This window comes from Corvus cornix, chromosome 15 (genome assembly GCF_000738735.6).
Source record: "Corvus cornix cornix isolate S_Up_H32 chromosome 15, ASM73873v5, whole genome shotgun sequence".
NCBI lineage: Eukaryota > Metazoa > Chordata > Aves > Passeriformes > Corvidae > Corvus > Corvus cornix.
In genome coordinates this window covers 14,108,206-14,129,220 of record NC_046345.1, presented here as the reverse complement: position 1 = coordinate 14,129,220, position 21,015 = coordinate 14,108,206, and the positions used below count along the sequence as shown (strand labels likewise).

The 21,015-nt window shown below is 50.8% G+C and overlaps 1 long non-coding RNA gene across 4 annotated transcripts in view; it reads right to left on the bottom strand.

Annotated features, from left to right (window-relative positions):
- LOC109145864 overlaps positions 1-20,745 on the bottom strand; it is a 38,581-nt gene extending 17,836 nt beyond the window's left edge. For 2 of the 4 annotated variants that reach the window (XR_005603194.1, XR_005603193.1), the window contains exons 1-4: positions 20,187-20,739; positions 14,311-14,534; positions 10,938-11,092; positions 9,665-9,824 (exon numbers count right to left, since the gene is read on the bottom strand). This is a non-coding gene — a long non-coding RNA (uncharacterized LOC109145864). Of the gene's footprint in view, positions 1-8,221; positions 8,361-9,664; positions 9,825-10,937; positions 11,093-14,310; positions 14,535-20,186 lie in introns of all 4 variants that reach the window. The other 2 variants (XR_005603196.1, XR_005603195.1) reach the window with 2 other exon arrangements.
- Positions 20,746-21,015: the final 270 nt, after the last annotated feature.

The following is a 21,015-nucleotide window of genomic DNA, read 5'->3' as shown; positions in this document are numbered from 1 at the left end:
ACAGCTACCGAGGAACCCAGACCCTTTTCCTTCAGCCCCTCTGCTCTGACACTAGGGCAGGTTCCCAAGATACCCCAGCTGGGCATTTGTCACCAGCACCAGGGTGGCAGGGAACAGCCAGTGCTCCTGCTGCAGCTCCAAGCTGGTTATGGAAGGAGAGTCTATTTAAAGGAGTCAGAGCCTTTTTAACCTACCTTTCTTTGAAAGGAAAAAAGCCCACCTAAATATATCGTCCCAGAATTAGAGCTTTTAACCTGCCTGCCTCCTGCAACCCATTGTCCGTCGCACTGAGATCCGTTTCCCTGGAAATGGCAGTGCAGGCTAATTGCTGTTTGAAGCCTTTCCTCCTACAGAGCAGAGCAGAGCAGCAGCCTCGGAATGCCATTCCCATCTCTGATAGCTCTCTGTCAGAACAGGCTTCCCAACCTATTTCTTCCCGGTTTTCTCCCTGGACAAGCAAGATTTAATCAGAAGCATTTCCCTACAGAAGCCACCCGAGGGTGTGTGCAAAGGGGGAGCTGCTGAGAACACACAAGGGGACTGACAGCTGCTGGGGACTCAGGGGACCCTCAGCAATGGGATGAAGCCTTCCCTGCAAGTGAGTCAAGGCAGCCAAGCAAAGAAAAAATGGTAACAGGAGGAAAAGCACATCTGATGTATGTGGTTTTTCACCTAAGCTCCTGAGAAGAGCAGGTTGTCAGAAAGCAGGACAGGCATTGCAGTGACAGCTTCTTATTTTGTGTAATTGCTACACCTCAGGAAAAAAAAAAAAAGCCTTATCGCGAGCCAAGATGATTTTCCCTCAAGAAATCCTTGAGGTTTGGTGCTTCCATTGAGCTCTGCAGAGAAGAACCCTGCTCCCAGTCAGCAGCTGGGGCTGGGAAGGCACTCCATGGAAAGGGAGAATACTGGGGAGGAATGTGGCCCGGCAGTGCCCTCTTTGGGCACAGCCACGTGCAGGGTGTGCAGCCACATCTCTCCTTTATCGCCTGGAACACACTAGGGACTTTGTTCCTCGCTGCAACAGAGCCGGGCTGGAGATGCTCACACGCAGCAGGTGTTTGCTCTGGCAGCCTCCCCTTACCAGCCACAGCCCTGCCTGCTGGGACAGACCTGCCAGACCCGGCACAACGGGAATCACCTGCAAGAGGAGCCATCCAGAGCCCCGCGGCTCCTCCTGCCTGGAGCTCCTCACACAAACCCCACAGAGGGCAGAGATGGGGTGTCTGGAGAAGCTGAGGCGCTTGGATCCATCGAAGAAGCACTTGGGAGGGAGTATTGAGGAGGCTTTGCCAACTCAGAAAGGGACCTGGAGCTGTGCAACAATAACCCTGCAGTTTGAGTCAAACGCCCCCCGCAGCCTTGCTCTGCTCCAGCCCTTCTTGTCTGCAGGTCTGGTCAGGATTTCCAAGGGGAGAGACCCCAACGAAGACAATTCCTAGGCTCTTTGCTGGCACACAACAGCACTGTGAGCCAATCACCTCTGAGGTTAATTAGATAAGGTTCTCCAATAAGGTCTCTGGCAGAGCAGGATTTCCTTTCCTCTGCATTAAGCCCTTTTTTAACCCTCTGACAGGTCTCAACATTGCAGTGCCCCCATGGCACCACTGACCATTACAGGGGATCTGCTGGAGGATGTCAGGGGTGAGCTGCAGAGAACCACGAGCAGCAGAGAAAGAGCTGAACAAGTTTAGAAATGGTCAGCTCTAGCAGCAGCCCCAGAATCCAGCCAGGATCTGGGGTGAGTGCAGCAGCAGGAGACCCTGCCCTGCGCTGGTCATGCACACAGAAAAACAAACCAGGCAGAAAAGGAAGGAGGAAAACACCCTGCTCTCTACCTCCGTGCAGACCCTGCTGTCTGACCTAATCTCCCCACCAACTCATCTGCATCCACAGCCTCTGCTTCTCAGCTGCCTGCACCACCCAAGAGCCGGCAGAGAGCCAAGATCCCGGCTCCAAGACATTAACCTGATTCCTTGTGACTGGGTAACCCTTCCTCAGCCCACTCCAGCCTCCCCCAGGGCTGGCAGGGCTATGGTGCTGCTCAACTGCACAGTGCCACAGCTCCAGATAACTTGGGTTGCCCCTTCCTCTTCTGTGGCTTAATGGAAATGCATAATAAGATCTCAGCACGAGCCGAGGAAATTGCCTTCCTTTATCATGCCAGTGCCTTGCCCAGGCTAGCTGGGGAAGGAGAACACAAGTAACAGCCAGAACACTCTTCTGGGGGCAGCAGAGCCCGACAGTGAAGGAGTCAGCAGCCCCTTTGCCCCCCAGATTTCCATTTCATTTGCATTTTAAGTTTGGGGACTGCTGAACTCAAGCCCTACAAAGGGCAGGGGATGCTCCAGGGCCAGATTCCTGCTCTGTTTGTCAGTCATGGAGAGGGAAGACATGCTCCCTGCAGCCCCTGCTCACCACATCACGAGGCATCACCAAGAGCACAAGGAAGAGGTCAGGATCAAGAAACAAAACCAGAAACCCTCTGGCAGCATCCTGGCATGCTCAGCCTAGGAAGAAGGAGGTCACGCTTCTCCATGGATACTTGGACAAGGATATTAAAGAGGATCATCACAGCAGGCAGGCAGTGATCCAAACTCACTGGTTTCAGGCATTTCAGAAGCCAAAACTTGCCTGCAGGAGCTCCCAGAAATTATCCCAACAACACAGTTCACTGCAGCACTAGAGGCTCTTCCTGCAAGATCCTCCGTAACAAATGGCCCAGTAGCATTCCAGATGGCCAATCCATCCAGGCTGCCATCCCTACCCACTCCTGAGAGTGTGGAACACTTCCTGTACCCACAAACAGGAACTATGGATCACGCTCAACTGGAGACAGAGGCTGGGTACAACTGTGTCCTTGGCAGGCTCAGTAGGGCTGAGGAGGAAGAGGAGCATCTCAGGAGGCTGCCACAAGATAAAAACAGAATATTTTGCAATAATTTGTCAAAGTCTGCAGGAAACATTGGAGTTTTGGCAGCGCCTCTGGAACCAAACCAAAACCAGGACCTCACAGTCTTATATAAACATATTCACCCCCACAGATCCGAGTCCCATATGAGGGGAAGAGGAGCAGTTCTTTTTCCCCATTTTCCAATGGTCCCTGGGAAGCATAAAAAGGTGAAGGTGTTGCTAGTGTAGATGGCAAGACACAGCCTAGTGGTCCATGAGCTGGAGAAGGGAGAGCTGCTCCACCCCCAAAACATGGGAGGCTGCTCCCTTCTCTCAACCCGACCCCAGCTGGAGACAAAATGGAGATGAAACTGGATGAGGGTGGCAGGTGTTGCAGTCTCCTTGTTTGGACACTTCCCCAGCATGGGGCTGGAGGGCTCTGCCCCACAGACCAGCTCATCCTGGAGGAGCTGGTGTCCCAGGTAAACAGCTCAGCCACCTCTAGAGGAATTGGCCACAGGGCTACATGTCAGCAGAGCTTCAGTTCAGCATTGCTGCAGCTCTGAGCAGCAGCCTGTGCCAGGGAGAGATGGGAGAAACACAGCCTGATGGCATGCTGCACAGATGCCATCCCTGGTGCTGGCAGCCTGAAAGACGAGTATGTAGGGCCTCATTTGCTTTGGCCTCGTTGATTTTCTGCAGCTCTGCCCTGAGGTCCACAGTGAGGTGTCTTTTCCAGACTTGCAGGAGCTCTGGAGCAGGATGAGGACATCCAGATCCTTCCAGGACAAACGAAAGGGAACAACTGAGACAGCAAAGGCACCACAGGACCTTTGGGTTGACACAGCCACAAAGAGAGGATGGCATTCCTGCCCCTGGCCTGTTTCCATGCCCCAGGACAAGGACTGCCTTGAGCAAAAGCTGGGGTATCTGGGTGCAAATCAGCTCATGGTATCCCTGGGAGGCAGGATCCACCCAGAGTCAGCCCTGGCTGCCACACTCAGGCTTTTCAAGCCTCTCAGATCCCAGCCTGGAAAGCAAACTGCAGCAATTACCCGCTCTTGCCGCTGTGAATAGCAACACTGTAAATAAATTACATCTTGGAATTAATAAGTGTTGCCTAAATGGGGTTTAGCATCTTAAATTCCCGAAAATCCTTGTAAGATGACAGAAAAGGAAGAAGGGAAGGTATTTACTTGGCTGGAGAGCCCTAATCTAGCCCTAGCAGTAGGCAGGACACCCAAGGAGACTCAGCCCTGCCTGTTACGGGGTTGTCATGCTCCAGCACCAGGATATGTCCGTACATCCTGAGGTCAGACCAATTTTACTCCTGGCAGCAGAGCAGCAGTGCTGCAAATTGCTTTTAAATACCAAGCTAGAGCTTGAGTGCTTCCAAGGCAGAGCACCAGGGATGAAGAGAGACCAAACCAGAGAGCAGCTGGCAAGCTGGGCCTTTGTACATGAGGCAGAGAACCTTTGGCATTCAGCATTTGCACTGGAGGAAGCTCAGTGTTCCTCTCCTCCTCCTGACAGCTCTTTGGTGTGTCCCACCATCACCATGGTGAGAGCTAGATGAACTTTGGTTACCTGGGAGCACTCAGAGCCTCTGGTGCCATGTGAGGAAATCATTTTGCAGCCAAAATCCTGCACAGATTCCCAGCAGACAATTCCCCTGGCACCAGGCTGGCAGCTTCCTCCAGGCTGCCCCCTCTCCCATGCCAAATCTGCTCCATCCAGCCTCCGAGCAATCTGTCCCCGTGCAGGGAGCAAGGTCTTGTCCAGATCTTTCCCTTGCCTGGAGCACATGTGGACTTGTGCCTGATGAGAAGCAAGTCAGAGCCACACGTCTGTGTGATGCTGATTATTTTTGCTTTCCTTCAAATTTCTCCCAGCTGCCTCCCAGACAGCCCAGGGTTCCCAAGGGGCTCCATCTCCCAGCCTATTACTGGGAGATCAGGAGACAGATAACTGGGACAAGAGCATTTTCTAGACATCCAGCTCCCTGGGGCTGATCCCTGAGGATCCCTCAGTGCCTGCTGATGGACACGCATCCCATGGCACACAGAACTGGCATTGCTGTGGAGCCACTGTCCTCCTCCCCACACAGATATCCTGAAGGTTAAAGCACCAATCCCCTTTTCTCCTGCCCTCATCATTAACACATCCAGGTGAGCAGCAAACACAGCCCCTGACACTGAGCACTAGTTTTCCTCTCCACTACCTCCTGGGGGCCCGGCATGGAGAAACCTTAGTGGATCCAACACAACTCCCAGCACAGAGCAGCTCCACTGCTTGATGCAAAGTTTAATTTGATTTCTCACTTGAATAACTGAGACATCCTTGATGCACATCCTTCCGCTCCTTCCAGATAAATCTGCTGCATACAATTAGCACCAGGAGTCACCTGCATTTCACCAGCCTTCCCCTCCACTCCAGCCTCCACCAGCACCTCCCAGGGATGCAAAGCAACCCCATTCCCACCTTTGGAAAGGCTTTTCCATGGCATTTGCCCTCCTCTAGCAAGGGGAAAAATGGGGTTAAAAAGTGGCAGCAATCAAGGAGGGCTGATGGAGGGGGCAGAGGCCAAGGCAGGAGCTCCAGCAGCTTTCCCAGCTCAGTCTCCAGCTGTAATTCCTGCAGGAGCACAGTCCAGGGCAGCAGCATTCCTTGCTGCCCCGAGCCACTCTGTTCCTCCCCAAAACCAGCTGCACTTTAACAAGGCTTGGGTCAGCTGTACAGCCCCTGAAGAGCAGCAAAGCACAATGCTCTGGAAACAGGGAGCAAACGCTGTGATTGCCAAGAAAATATGGGAAGCGCAGGTGGGAACATGGTGTTCCTTTTTTTCTTTTTTCTTTTATATAAAAGTCTGGAGGTTTTTCTGGCATCTGTTTTCAGGACGCTCTGAAACTTCAGCCTACAATCCCCAAAGCCTGGGGAGCACAGACCTGCTGAACCAGGGTCATTGTTGGGGCAGGAGGGAGACGCACAGCTTTCCAAAAAAGAGAAAGCTGAATAAGGAGAACAATGTTGTCCTGTACGAACCCACAGTGATGCACAGGCAAAGGTCTCACCTGAGACTGGAGAGCCCCCACAGGCTCTGGCTGTTTTCTGTCTGGTTCAAAACTCACTGGTGAGCCAGCTTGACTGAATCCATTCCCTTCCCCGAGCTCTGAAGCACAACAGTTGATTTTAAAACCTTACAGCAAACTGTTGGGGAGTGAAAAATGGATTTTCAGGCATTAAAGCACAGACCGAGGAGCAGACACCTTTGATTGAGAAATCAATGCCGGGGTTTTACAGCACTTCACACTAAGCAGCGGCAGAGCCCTGCATGTGCCTCATCCCTGCAGGGCAGGGGGGAGAAAAACCAGCAGAAAGCAGAGAAATTAAACACTGATGCTTCCCGTGGCCTTACCAAAGCCAAACATAACATGTTTTCAAAAGAGACCCTTCAGATTATAAACTGTCAGGGAAAGGGTCCATGCCAGACCTTTCAGAGGGGGCTTCACCTGGCTGCTCTCGAGGCTGAGGGCTGGTCTCTCCTCAGCCCCTGCTAACCAAGACCCTGATCCAGTGGGTAACATTCCTGCCCGTGGCAGGGGGTTGGAAGTAAATGGCCTTTAGGGTCCCTTCCAACCCCAACCATCCTGTGATTCTCTTATCTCTTCCAGCCCACTTCATGAGGTGATCCCCACCCAGGGCAGCACACAGGAGCTCCTGCTGCTCTGTGAACCAGCCCTGGGTGCAAGAAGGACAGAAGGACAGATATTAAAAGCAGAGCCTGGGATTGATGAAGATGCCAAAGGGAAGGAACAAGTCACTAAGGGAAGAGCAGGAACAATCCCTGCACCCAACAGGGATGTTACAAGCGAGAGAGACAAGCTAACAAATTAAAACAGACCACAAGAACGCCTGATATGTTTTAAAGCCTTCTCTCAGCTTTCTTCTTCTCTTTTGTATGTTGAAAAATAATCTTCAATTGCAATTGCAATGCCCCCAGAGGGAAAAACACCCTGGCATAAGGCAGACTTCCCTCTAGGCAATGTGAATCTGTATTACCAGAGCAAAAAGCCTTTAATCTCAAAATCATTCCTTTCCAGAGCACTTGACCTGAAAGGAAGTCTCCTTTATTTCTGTAAAAGTCACTTTCTCTCCCACATCCTGTGGCCTCAGAAGGGAGCTGGGAGGCAGCTCTCTGCACTCCCCAGTGCCTGCCCTGTGCACCTCCACCACCCTGCTGCTGCCAGGGCACTGCTGGGGCAGGGACAGCCCCTCTCTTGCAGCACCAGGGTGGCAGCAGATCCCCCGGCCAGCAGCTCAGGGACACCCCTGCTCCCCAGAGAGCTCCTCTGCTCCTGCCAGGCTTGACAAGCCCCTTCTGTTTAGAGAGAGGGACAAAGGGGGACCTTCTCCAACTGTTTCCGTCCCTCAGCAAGAGCCAACGCAGCCGGTGCAGTCATTGGCATCTGACTTGTTTCTCCTCAGATGCTCCAAGCCAAGAGCGCTCCTTTCCCAGACAAGGCTGCATCCACAGCACCCGGGTGGTTTTGGACAGCTCGGGGGTGCCACCAGACATGGCAGATAGAAACCAGCTTGTGCAGGCAGCAGGGGAGCTGCTTGTGTCCCAGGAGCTGTCGTGACTCCACGAGGAGCCAGCTGTGATCCGCACCCCCAGTGGTTCCCAGTCCCGGGGATGTCCCCATGAGGGCTGAAATGGAGGGGAAAAGCGGTACCAGCAGTTCAGCAGGAGGGGGTGGAAAGGCTGTTTGCCACAGCCAGAAGGCAGCCAGGAAGATGGCATGGGTGAGACAAGAGCTCCTGGTTCCCACAGCCATCTGAGATCCAGGGAAATTGCCACGGACAAGGATCTTTGAACCAAGGCTCCCAGCCCAGCTTCATCCTGTGACAGGGGCTCCACATGCCAGGAACATGCACCTCTGCTCTGCCCTCCAGGACATCAAATACCAGACACCTGCCCACACAGGACACAGCTCAGTAGAGCAACCCCAGGCTCATAAAGCCAAAACCCAGCGTAAGTCACTGATTCCATGCTGGGTTTTGCAATGGATTTGCAGTGTCATGTTGGGTAGGACAGAAGGCTCATGGAATTACAGCATATTTCTGCCCCTCCAAGCTGACAACCACCTGGATCACAATGTGCTGGAAAAACCCAGGGACTGGCTGTGCAGAGCTCTGCAAATTTCATGTTTTTAAAGCAGCCCTTGGGGTTGTTTGAAGCACCTGCTGTTGGGATCCCTGCACACAGCTCCCGAGCACAAGCTTTGCTTTCTCCTGAACGCACACATACACACAGGTCTGGGCTACTCACTGGGCTCAGCCGTTCTGGAGGGAGCAGGTTTATCAGGCAGGACTGGCAATAAAGGTACCGTGTTGGTGGTGGTTCCTTGAACTGAATTGCTCTCAGTGCACTGGGGACGTGAGATCCAGTGCAAGATACCCACAGGGTTCTATAGAATAAACGCAATCTGCTTCAGTTCACACAAACCAGCCCCACAGAAACATTAAAACTCAACAGTGGGGCCGTCAGCTGCTTCAGGTTGGGCTGATTTCTGCATGCCTTTTTAGGGAGGCTTTTCTTGAGGCTTTTTTCTTCAGCTGACAACCCCCTCAGCCCCTCTCTTTCTGAGGGCCCCAAGGAAAGTGAATTCTTGAAGGAAAATAACTTCTAAACCTCTCAGAGATAAATAAAGTCCTATTAGACTAATTTTGAGGATGCAGCGTGGAGAAAGCTTAAGCTAAACAAACTAGTGGAAAAATTGATTTATTAAAGTGGTGGATGCTATCAGGGAAGCAAGCAATTTCCTGCAAGCACCATAGCCCATTCTACTAGAACAGATCTGTCTCAGCTTCCTAGCAGCGTTTCCTCTCCCTGCCCCCAGAGCAGCTCCAGTGGTGTGATCCCCTTCAGTGACCCATTAGCAGCCATGGCACATTTGCCATTGTGTAAGTGGCAGCAGCAGCAAACATTACACTCTAAATAAATTTTCGGCGGCTGCAGAGTGGTGTAATTAATTACAGGGTGTTTCACAGTCAGCATCAGGCAGGGGAATGCACAAGGCTGTGGGAAAAAGGACATCAGGTCCCCCTCCTGCTGCCTGTCCCCACCCTGCCCTGCCAGAGGAAACACAGGACCGAGGGCTGAGACCAGGCAGCAGCTGGAGCTGGAGTCGAGGTCAAACTCTGTTTCACAGCTCATCCCAATTTGTGAGCTCCAGCAATTGACTGTGTCCCCAGCCTGCTTCGTTTGGGCACATCCTTGATCAGCAAATAAAGAGCCCTTGCTGTCAGTGCCTGCAGAGGTGTAAAGTTAATCCTGCTCCAAGTCCACTCCCTGCATCTTCCTTTTCCCACATTCCCTGAGGATCAAGACCTGCTGACAGAGCAGGAGCAGATGAGGAAGAAACAGTGTTAAACCCCCTGAATTGGATCCCTCCAACTCCTCCCTTGGCAGACAAGAGCCCTCAGCTCTCTCTCCCTGCTCTCCCCTCCTGCACTCCCCGTGAAGCCTCCTTTGGGATGCTGGTTCCTGTTGCCCACCCAGCAGCTAAATCACTGGTGATTGCTTGGTAAGCCTCAAATTTTCCTGAGTTTAGGACACAGCACATGCTGTCAGCGTGCCTTGCTGCCCGACAGCTGGATCCCAAGGTCATCAGCAGAAGCAAATGAAATAGCTCAACCCTGGGAGAAATCTCACATAAAGCTCACACCACCACCACCACTTCAGAAAGTCGTCAGAGACTTTTGAACTCACCAGGATGGCACAAATGGCAAGATGGGAGCCTGCAGGACTTCTCCAGGGAGAGCTGACAGATGCCTTGGCCCTCTGCTCCTCCCATCTTGCATCCTCCCTCATCCAAAGACACTGGCCCACATGAAGGTGTCCTCCTGCTTCTGAGGGGTGCTGCCCTCACCTGTAGAGACAGAGACAAAAAAACCCAGGTTTTGTTTCCTGATGCTGAACAGAAAACTAAAGTCTTAAAAGGCTGGTGGAGTTGAAGTGTCAGCATTCACGATGAGCCCCGAAATCAAGAACCTGAGACAATCCTCCTCTTCCTCCCTTGCTTCAGCCCCACTCCCTGCTCTCTGGCAGGGCATCCCTCCTGCTCTGACTGGCTGCTGTCTCTCTGAGCAACACCAAAGCAGTGTTGAGCAGAAGGAAAAAAAGATCATATATATACAGCAGCCTTTGAGCCATGCTTTTAATATTTCATCTTTCTTTTTCTGCCAGAAGAAAGGAAATTCCTTATGCTGGCTGGGCTGCAACCTCACCACCACACCCTTGAGCCTCAGACAACCCTGGCTGCCAGCCCCTCCAGGTGGCACCCCACCCGCCCAAACATTGCCTGGTGCCAGTCAGGAGGTGGCACTGAGGGGACAGGGAGGGCTGGGCAGCTGCCTCAGAGCTACAGAATTCAAGATATGGCAGAGAATCCCTGCACTAAGCTCCACAGGCCACTCAGACGCCTCCATGGACCAACTGTGGTGGAAACTTATTCAGGAAAGGTGACAGGTCAGTAGCCACCAGGTCACCCCGAGTGACACCTGCCAATCCCTGCCATCACACTCCGTGTCGGAGCCAGCCGCCATCCCACCCGCACACATCAAGCATCATGCGTCAAGCCAGCTTTTATTTTTAAATTTACTGTCTGTAAAGTATTTTGGCTTTAAATTATTCCGCAGCCTCCCTCGGTTCGGCAGCGCTTCCCCGTCTAGACAGAACAATCTTGTTGTCAGTGAAACAGATTCGCCCTGACATCCCCGCGGAGATGCTGCTACTGTTTTGCGGGAAGGAAAAGGGCTAAAAAGCTCTTTCTTTACAGTTTTGAAATGTGATTCCTGTCCATTCAACTTCAAACAAACACCTCAATAAATAATCCTGCTGTCTCAGGTTTGAGCTCTCCATGTTAGGAAGCGGCACGGATGGCTCAGCATCAGTGGGATCCTCCATCTCCCACTGCTACTTCCAGTGTACCTGCCCTCCTGGGAGCAAGGAATTCCCACCTCTCCTGTTCTTCCAAACCCACCTGCTTTGGCTCTTTCCCAGGCTGCAGACCAGGCTGGAGTGCGGAGATCCCTGTGGCAGCAAAGTCCCTGCTCTTAAACACTGACCTGGATCCTCCGTGGCTGCAGGACAAGCCTTGGGTGGCTGGGTGGGAGATGCAGGAGAGGCATCAGCAGCCTGAAAGAGACATTAAACCAAGTGAAAATATATCTTGCGTACCAGCTTTGTTGCCAAGGCTCTGCCAGCATGAAAGACTACAAATACTTCCTTTATAATTAAAAAAGCACTTTTCCCCCTTGTTCACCAAAGCAAAGATAAACCAGAGTGAGTGTTCAACAGCACCTCGTGTCAGCCTGTGGTACTTGGAGAGAGAAAACAGCCTGATCCAGCCAAAAATAGCATTGTTCCCCTTTTGCTCTGCCAGCAACACATCCTTGATGTCTGCAGTCAGAAGTGACAAGTTCCAGTTGGGCATCTTTCCACCTCCTCTCCTGGTAAAACAGCCACCCACCTGGCAGCAGGGAGGTGATCTCCACCTTGTATGGGGCATTCCCTGCCTGGACATCACCCAGGGGGAAGGCACAGCCCCAGAACTCAGCCCCTGAGGAGCTGGACACACAAACAATCATGCAGGAACAGAGGGGCCTCCATATGAGGGGCAAGAGCTCAGCCCCAGGGATGCTTCTCAAGGGTGCCTGTGGACAGGGGGGCTGGCAAAGAGCTAAGCACACCAACAGGCACATCTATAGGGTGGCAAAGGGCCATATTAGCTGATTTTATTCCCCAAATGCCTCTAGACCTCCAGGACGTGCCCAGGTCAGAGCAGACTGCATCAGCCCTCCTGTGTTAACATTTAATCCCAGTGCCAGAGCATCACACCATAAATCAGTTGCAAAAGTACCGTGCTCAGGAGGAGACACTCACCTCTAAATAATCAAGCAGAAAAAATGCCTCTGAATATTCAAATGGGAAAAATGAAGTCGTGAAGCAAGAAGGGCTCTCAGTGCTCTTTGCACAGGCACCCATGTCCAGCAGAGCAATGGGAAGAGCTACACCAGGAAAAGCTTCTGGACAGCTAACCTGCTTCCCACCCTTCATGTGATGTATAACCTCGTGAATTCATCCCTGTCCCGACCTCCATGGAGATATGGAAGTTCCCTTCCCCCAGCTCTGGGAGCAAGCTGGCTCTGTCCCATAGGGAACAGCAATCCTGGCTGTGCCATATTTGGAGCAGCCCCCAGCACACCCACCCCAGCCAGGAGCAGATGGCCCCAGGATCCAGAGAGGCAGAGCGGGGGAAGATCCCACCATCCCAGAGATGTGCCATGCAGAAGCAGCCCAAAGGACTGCCTGTACCAGGGAAAATAGCACCAGGAATGCATGGCAAACAGCAGATGGATGTGGCCTTTCCTGGGTGCACAGATCCCACACAAGATCCTCCACCAGCACAGAGCCCATGGATGGCTGAGAGCATTCTGCAGCAGCACTTTCTGCCTCTCCCTTTACTCACAGCAGTATTTTCACCAGCTCATTAATTCAGTGAGGTTTTGCCCCAGATCTGGGGGACCAGATCTGGGAGCAATTGCTTCTTTGAGGTGCCTTGAGCACCTGCTCTCTCTGTTGATGGAGAGTGGAGAAAAGTCCTCTCCTCCGCCCCTCCACCTGCACCAGCCCTGCTGATGCCCAGAGCCATGATAAATGGAGCTACAGCTCCAGTGGAGTGTTTGCTGTCCTCTCGGGATGGAGGTGTTAATGCATGGGTTGAGCTGGGGGAGTGAAGTGCTGGAAAATGATGCAGAAAGCTCATTAGCACATCCCTAATAGCCCTGAAATTGCTGTGAGGGCCTCTGGCAGCTCTCCTCCCCCTGGGTGGGGGGAGCCATTCCTGACAAGGCACCTCTGTGCTTGGAGCCAGTGTCTCCACGCCGGGCACTGGCTCACCTCAGCAAATCTACTCCAAATCCAATGACGCCAGGAGGAGCCGCTGTCATCAAGCACCCAGATTTTACTGCTACATGCTGCTACTGGCCTCTTTGAGAAGATTGTGCCTCAGTTTCCCTGCCTGTACGGAAGGGCTGTGACACCTTCCACCCACCTCAGTGAATATCTCCTGCTCTTAATTCTTTTTCTGCACTCACAGAGCTTCAATGATACATTTTGGGGGGGGGGGGGGGTTGGTTTCAGGCAGTTCAGAGGTGCTGACTGAATTTCCAATGTCACCCAAACACATCAACACGTCAGCACAGAATCCCAGAATGGTTTGGGTTGGGAGACACCCTAAAGCTCCTCTCATTCCAGGGACACCTTCCACTAGACCAGGTTGCTCCAAGCCCCATCCAGCCTGGCCTTGGATACTTAACACATCCCGGGTGTCCCGGAGCTCTTTCCAGTGGGAGATGAATGTGGACACTGCTCCAGGCAGGTCTCCTCCAACACACACTGATTAAGCTCAAGTGCTCAAGTCGCAGGTTGGATCAAAGGAGCAATTCTGGTTCACCAGAACTGGGGCAAAATCTTCTCTCTGATTTAATGAGCTGGGAAAATGCTACTCCTGGGGAAAGAAGGGAGCACAGGGCAGGAGCAGGTCCCGTGTCCCACCTTTAAGCACTGCATCACAGTTCCACTTTTCATGGCACCGGAACCTGCACTGAAGGGATTTGATGACTCCTGAGAAATCCAAGCCAATAAGCTTTTAAGAACTCCTGAACTGCCTTTTTAAGACGCAGGGCACATGTGCAACTAATCCAGTCTTAAAACTAATGAATTAATTTACCTTAGGAGAAGCAAACCAGCATAAATTAATATCTCCCAGTAGTATAACATAAGCATGTTTTATCTAGAGATTATGTTGATTAAATCATCAAGTGCCATAATCTTCTCTTCGTACCTCAGTAAGTTGGAGAAAAAAAAAAATCCCTAAAAATGTAGATACAGCCTTCCAAGCCACAGGAGGGGAAGTGCACGTTCAACTCCAAGCAGTTTCCTGGCTCAGCAGAGTGTGCACAGGAGACTCCCCACCCTGGAAGAAACTGCTCCAGCTGGTGTGGTACCAAGAGGTAAAATAAAGCACCGTGTTCCTCGTGGAAGAGGTGCCAGGAGATGAAGGAGCTCAGAGGCAGCACAGGCGTTGCACCTCTGGGGTTTCACTCCGCAAATGGAACTGAAGAGGTAAGATCTGGCTCCTCCAGGCCCTGTATCTGCTTTCAGGATGTAAGACACCAGTGCCATTAGTCATGCGAGCTGGATATTCCAGTGGCTCAGACCCACCACACAGGGAAACAGTGCCTCAGCAGAGGGGGGAAGAGCACAGAATCCCCTTTAAAACATCTCCCTCCCACCTCCCTCATCTCATTTCTGCTTGTTCCCACCCACCCTGATGAATCAACAAGACCTACCCGGACTTTTTCCACCTGCCGGGGGCGGCTTTTCAGACAAAGCCGGTTCCTGCGGGACTCAGCTGCAAACTGTCTCCAAGTAATCATGCCCAGGCACTTCAGGTTTAATGGCTTTGTGTGCTGGCTGTTTGGATTGCTGGAGAGCCCTTGGGCTGGGCACTTCAGACACACAACACCTTTTATTCAGAGCCAATTCAGAACCTCAGGCGAGCTGGAAAGTTTCCCTGGAGAAGGACAAAGGAGCTCGTTAAGAGGAGGTGTCCAAGGCCAAAACAACATCTCCAACAACAGAAAGCCCCTCCCGTGAAACAGCAAACTCTAAACACTGTTTGTACTGACCCCAGACACCAGCAACAGGTCTCCAGCAAGAAACCTGGATTTACAAGTCAAACCTAAACGTGAGCAACACAGACTCTCATAGTCTCCGGTGCTTATGAAATAAGTGGATTTTGCAAAGAAAGGGCAATTAACAGATGTTGTTGTATTTGGTTATTGGCAAGTTGGGGCAAACAGTGAGAACCTGCCAGCAGTGCAGGCACCACAGCTCCGTGCTTGTTTCCTCACAAGTGTCATTTCTCCACTTTTGTAAGAGCTTGAGAGCCTTCAGAAGAGAAATGGCATTATTTCAAAAAATGTTTTAAAACCAACGTGAAGTTGTCAAGAGGAACACTCTGCTCAGTGTCTCGGGCAGAAAACACATCTCCATCCAAACACTGTGTCCCTGGTAGGAAAAATACACGTGTAAAGGATCCATTTTCAGCTTCTGAAAGGAGGCAGGTTCTGAACACGAGTTTTTCCTCAGAGAGGAGACACTGTGTGCTGTCTTGCAGCATTACAAATATGGAAGCTTCAAGAAGTTTCCCGACTTCTTCTTTTTTTTTTTTTTTTTACTCATTTCTGTGGTCCCTCAAACCTGCCTGATGATTCAGAGAGCAGAGGAGGGTTGTGTTTCTTTCTGTGAACACCTTTAAACTAAAACACAGACCCAAGCCCTTTTCTCCCCTAGAAGCAAACCTCCAAGCCTTACTGACTTCCCTAAAATGATCCGGGCAGAGGAGTGTAATTTAGGAACAGTTCTTCACATCCTTCTGATGCCATTTTACTGTAGAAATAACCTATCTGACCCTCTCCCTCTGAGAGTGTCTCTGCCTGCCCAGCTCTGAACAGCATTTCCCTTCTAGGCTTTATAATCTCTTCAGCTCAATTAATGGGGCCCCCAAAAGCCTGGGGACTCCATTACTCCTAAATGAAACATCTTCAAAGACATTAATACCACTTGTCTTCTGCAGGACCCTCATTCCAGGCAAGGCTGACATGTTGACAGATCTTCACACTCTTTTTCATCAAGGAAATGCACCATTACACAAGGTTAATTTTTTTAGGATTGATAGAAAATCTCTTTCTCTAGGTAAACATAAGACAAACATCTACACACTGTGTGGAATTACATGTCAAGCCACTCGGTAAAACCAACTTATCTGCCAGGAACAAGCCTGACAAATCCTCAGTACAGATGTCTTTCTTTCCCCACTTTAAATTGCACACAGAAGCCTCAAAGTTCAGGGGAAGGGAGGGGGTTCCCCTCATTGATCATCCCCATCCTGCCTGTGCTTCCACCTCCCTGCTGAGACAGCTGCCTTTGGAAAGGAGGATTTGGAGAAGATATCTAGAGGAAAGCCTTAACAAAAAAAAAAAACAAAAACTAAAAAACCCAAAAACAAAACAAAAACCCACGACGGGAAGGTTGCCTGAGCTCTCCCCTCCCTCCTGGGGCTGGAGGTGTGCTGGGAGAGTGATGCTGTCTGCAAATGGCACCTGTGCCACATGTGCCCCTGGCAGAGCTCGTGGCAGAGGATGTTCAGCTCCCCAGTGACAGTGACCAGCAGAGCCGTGTCACTGCTGCTGCTCATTCCCCAGGAGAAAATTCGACTGAGGGAATTACTCCTTACAGACCTGAACTACAAGCACGTGCTTTCTGGTTTTTAACACATTCCCCTCTCCCCGAAAGCTGGGGGGAGAAATCTTTACAGCAGATCAAAGCCCACAGATGTCAGACAGTTTTTCTTCCTCTCCTTTTGCAATCCTTTAGCTGCTTGATGCCCTGGGGGAGCCAGAGGTGTCAGGGAGAAAGCCCATGATCCCTTCAGGATGGATTTCATTGTTTTTAGCTAATGAGTTCCACCTTGGAGAGTGAGATCCTCCTTTCCAAGAGCCACAGTGCTACCCCAACACCACAGGTCCTCTCTGAGCTCCAGCTAAAATCTGGATGGACATTGCCATTCCACACTCAACATCCTGGACCAACAAATGATTAATTTATTCCCAGAGAGCTGCCATCTGTCAGCCGATCACGGACGAATCTGATTAACAGAACATCCCCGTGATCTCCACCTACTGCCAAGGGAAATGTGCTCTCTTCCAATGGTTTATGCAACCAGCTTCTCACACTCAACTACCAAATGTAGCTGGTGGGCTCAGTATCCAGAAATCATCCAGTCACCTGCTCCGGAGTGAGCCTTGGCCCGTCCAGCTGGATGGAGAAGGGACAAGAGGGCGACACTGAAGAGACAATGCGCTCAGAGGTGTATGTGAAGTTCTGACATAGCCAAAAACCTACAGCAAAGCCTTAAGGAAGGTTAAGCTGCCCTCAAGCCCAGAGTAAAAGCTAAGTTGAGGAAGGAGAAAGTAATTTCTAGGTGAATTACAGAGCCAGCCCTCAGCCTTTGGCTGATCATTGTTCTCCTGTGCCTCAGCCTGCCCGACTGAGCCATCAAGTTTGTTCTCATTTACTTCTCTCTGTAGAAACCGTTGAGATTTGTATTTCAAAACCACATTGGGAGTAAAATCAGTGGCGAGACAGGCAGCAGCAGGCACTGGATGCCCTTCACAGCAGCGCCCATGCAGGAAAGGAGGCTGCTCTGCCCTGATGCTGGGCTGGCTCCTCCCACCCGCTCTGCTCAGCAGCCGGCGATTGCCACAGCAACAAGAAACAGAGGAGAAAAGTATTTCTCCAGAACGGATTTGGTTGCTTTTAAATGGATGAACATAGGAGAGTTTGTTTATAAACGTCAAGAGCAGGTCGGTGTGAAATTGGAAATGCGAGAGGGGTTTGGCTCTGTGAGCAACACGCGGAGTGAGGGGATGGAACACCTGAGCCGGCTGTGGGTCCGGAGAGCTGCAGAGTCTCAGCACTCGAGAAACCTTGTCACTAATGCAGACAGTGCTGCTCACCCCCTCTGTCCCCAAACTCCACCACAGGGCTGAGCTAGAGTGATCTGCCTTCCCAAACAAAGACCCTAGTGCTGGAGTTCCAACCCCATTGCCAGCAGAGCCGTGCAACCACACAGCAAACAGGGGCAGGGAGGTCGAGCACGAGCCTGTGCTCCGCCCCAAAACGGTTTGAGAGGTTCATTAAACCAGTTAATGGTGCGGGAGCAGCACTGACACCATGCCGCCCATCTCCTTTGTAACAACGTCCCAAAGGGCTCGAGCATTTGGCTGGAGCTCTAAGGGACACAGGAGCTCTCAGGAGTCCGGTCCAGCTGTGCCAGGAGTGAGAGCGGGCAGCACATCCCAAAAAACACAGAAGGTAAAAATCCAATTCTTGGATGAACAGCGAGGCTTTCCATGTGCTCTGATGATGATGATGGCTGGGTTAAACACCCAGGCAGCAAAACTCACCCTCACCGCCTGCCCTCACAGCAGGCATTTGGGACACAGCTGCTCCCTAAAGGAGACCTCGGGGGAAGCAGGGTGAGAGCTAAAGAAGCACTTTGAACAGTCACATTTTTGTGATTGTCCTGGCAGCCCCTTCACAGCACACTCAGCTCACTGAGGGAACAACTGCAGCCAGACAAGTGACAGGCAGGGTCGAGGACCAGGACAGCTCCCAGGTTAGAGGCACATCCTGCAATCCCCAGTGACAAACCACGTACCCAGAGCCTGCCTGGCTATGCACCACATTCCTCTTCATCTGAGACATTGATTCAACCAGGTACTTGACAATAAAAGGCTGCAGAAGCAGTGAAAGGGCTCACTATAATACATTAATTAAATAAAGGTAGCAGTGCCTCAGAATTTAAGTGAATATGCAACACCACCACTGAACAGGGTGTGTAACACAGCATGGTTGGGTGACTGAAGGAGAGGGCTCGTGCCTCTGCTCGGCTGACTGGCTGCATCCATTAATTATATCCCCATTAGGCAGGCAGGAAATGCTCCCACCAGCAGCACCTTCCTGCTCTGTCATTCAGCCCAGGAACATGACAGGTAGAGCAGAGCTGAGGCATAATCGAGATGGAGCACCTGCCAGGCAGGATGGATAGGGAGGAACCCCTCTGCTCGGAGGCTGTGCGAGTTACTGATACCTTGGGTTAAGTGACAAGATAAAGAGACCCTGCATGCTTCGGGAAGGCCACAGCCAGTGTTTGAGGCTGTTCACATCCGTTACAAGGTACGTGGATGGGATTCCCCCCGAGGCCCTCAGCACTGGGGTAGCAGAGGCTGGCACAATTCTACCACATCCTTCATGCTCCCTTTGGCCCTCATGGGATTTCCGAACAAATGACGCCTTCAGACTTCTTTGAGAAAGCCAGCTTAGCACTGAGAGGTGTCCAGCCCTGCTCACTGCTCCAGAGACTCCTCACTGGGCCCATGCACAGGGTGCCCAGAGAAGCTGTGGCTGCCCCATCCCTGGAAGCGTCCAAAGCCAGGTTGGATGGGGCTTGGAGCAACCTGGGCTAGTAGGAGGTGTCCCTGCCATGGCAGGGGGCTGGAAGATGACCTTTAAGGTCCCTTCCAACCCAAACCATTCTGTGATTCCATGATTCCCTCCAAGGACAGTCCAGAATCTGCCTTCCATGCCCCACCTCCCTTGCCCAGACGCACCACACAGGCAGCCCAGGTATGAGAGCACCAACACCGCAGTTTTGCACCCCAAAATATCTGCTAAATACTCCCCTTCACAGCACCTGGAAATGGCAGACAAGCAAGCGCCTGTGTCTACTCAGATGGACAAAATCCTCTAAGAGCAAAGGCCTGCTGGGGCAGAGCCACTCACTGGGTTGCCACCAATTGTCCCTTCCTTGGAACAGACAAGGGTTTATCCATCAGCAGGGGACAGACACTGCATTTCTGTATTTCACCCAGACTTTCAAAGCTCTTTCCAAAATTGTTATTTCAATGAAGGAGGAAACAAATCAATAGTTTTGAATTCTCTCAGGGGAGAATGAGGCCAAGAGGCGGAGGCAGAGCTGGTAACAACCCTACCATGTTTTATTTCCCTTTCCTGAACTGCAAAACTCCAGGCTTGGTCCAAAATGAGACCTAATCAATACTCTAATGCTGAGATCCCATTACACACTGAGCATCCCTGGCTCCCAGGTTAAAGGGTCAAACTCTCCTTCATGTCTTAGTTTTCCAGACAGTCTTAAACCAATTGTTTCAGCAGTTCCCAATCTCAATGGATGAGATTTTTACTACCCCAGAAATCCTTTCCAACAGAATCTTTGCCTCCTGTTTTTATACCCATTTTGTGCAACTGTGTTACACGATTTAGGATCATCAGTATTCAGAGTCTTCCCCATTACGTGATGCCTTGTGATGTGTGAGGTTTGGAATGTTTCTTCTCTAATCACATCAGAAAAAAAATATTCCTGTGGCTATTAGGCAGTGTTACTAAATTTTAGTTCATGGGCAAAAGGCTATTTCTTCTCCAAAATGAGTAATTCTTCAGTGTTAACAGGAGCTTGACATGATCAAGCGGCTGCCTTCAACTGTCTGACAGACCAATTAACTGTTTATCAAACACCATAAAAAAAAAAAAAAAAAAAAAAAAAAAAAAAAGGAAAAAGCCCAAAACAAAAAACTTGACTTACCTCCTCATTTAATGATGGAAGCAGTCATGGAGCTCCATACATGTGTCCTGAGCCTGTCCTCCAAATCCATGTCAGCCAGTGCCACCAGTCTGTTCACTTTAAAACCCTTCAGTCACCAATTTCAAATAGGATTTAAACCATCAAGCAGAAACCTTGACTGAAGACACCAATTTTTCCCCTGGACTTGCATTTGTATTTATTTTTGTTAAAGCTTGTTAGCTCTCATCACCTGGGCTGGCCATTAAACCTGCAGAGATCTGCAGGCAGCGCCCACCCTCCAAAGAATCCTGAACTCAATAAAAATAAGGAGCATTAATAAAGTGAAATGATAAACGTGCATTTCATCACTATTCTGCCTTTTTTTCCCCCTCACAAGATTCGGGGCAGAACATGGGGATGCAAATTAGAACTAAATGAAAAATGACAAAGCTACCTGAGGCATCCAGAGAACTGATAGCTTTCAAATGTGAGATTGATGGAATAAATCAGCAGCTGCTTCCCATGGGTTACAGCTCTCGGTTCCAAAGCCCTCCAAATGCCTGGCTTTGCTCAGAGCATTGCTATTTTAGAACCAAAGGCTTAAGTAACTCTTCCTGTGCTGCTGTTCAGCATTTTAATTATGTGAGGGGAGTTGAGACACCCATCCTGTTTAGATATACACCATGGAGAATATTTTGCATTTCTTTTGTCACCTAAATGTTATTTAAATGTTGGTCCCAAGGTTTCTTTGAGCCACTCTCCCCTTCTGCTTATTTATTAGCATCAAATTAGAGTAGAAAAAAAACCCCAAATATTTTATGGGGGTTTTGGTTCTCATAAACCCAAGCTG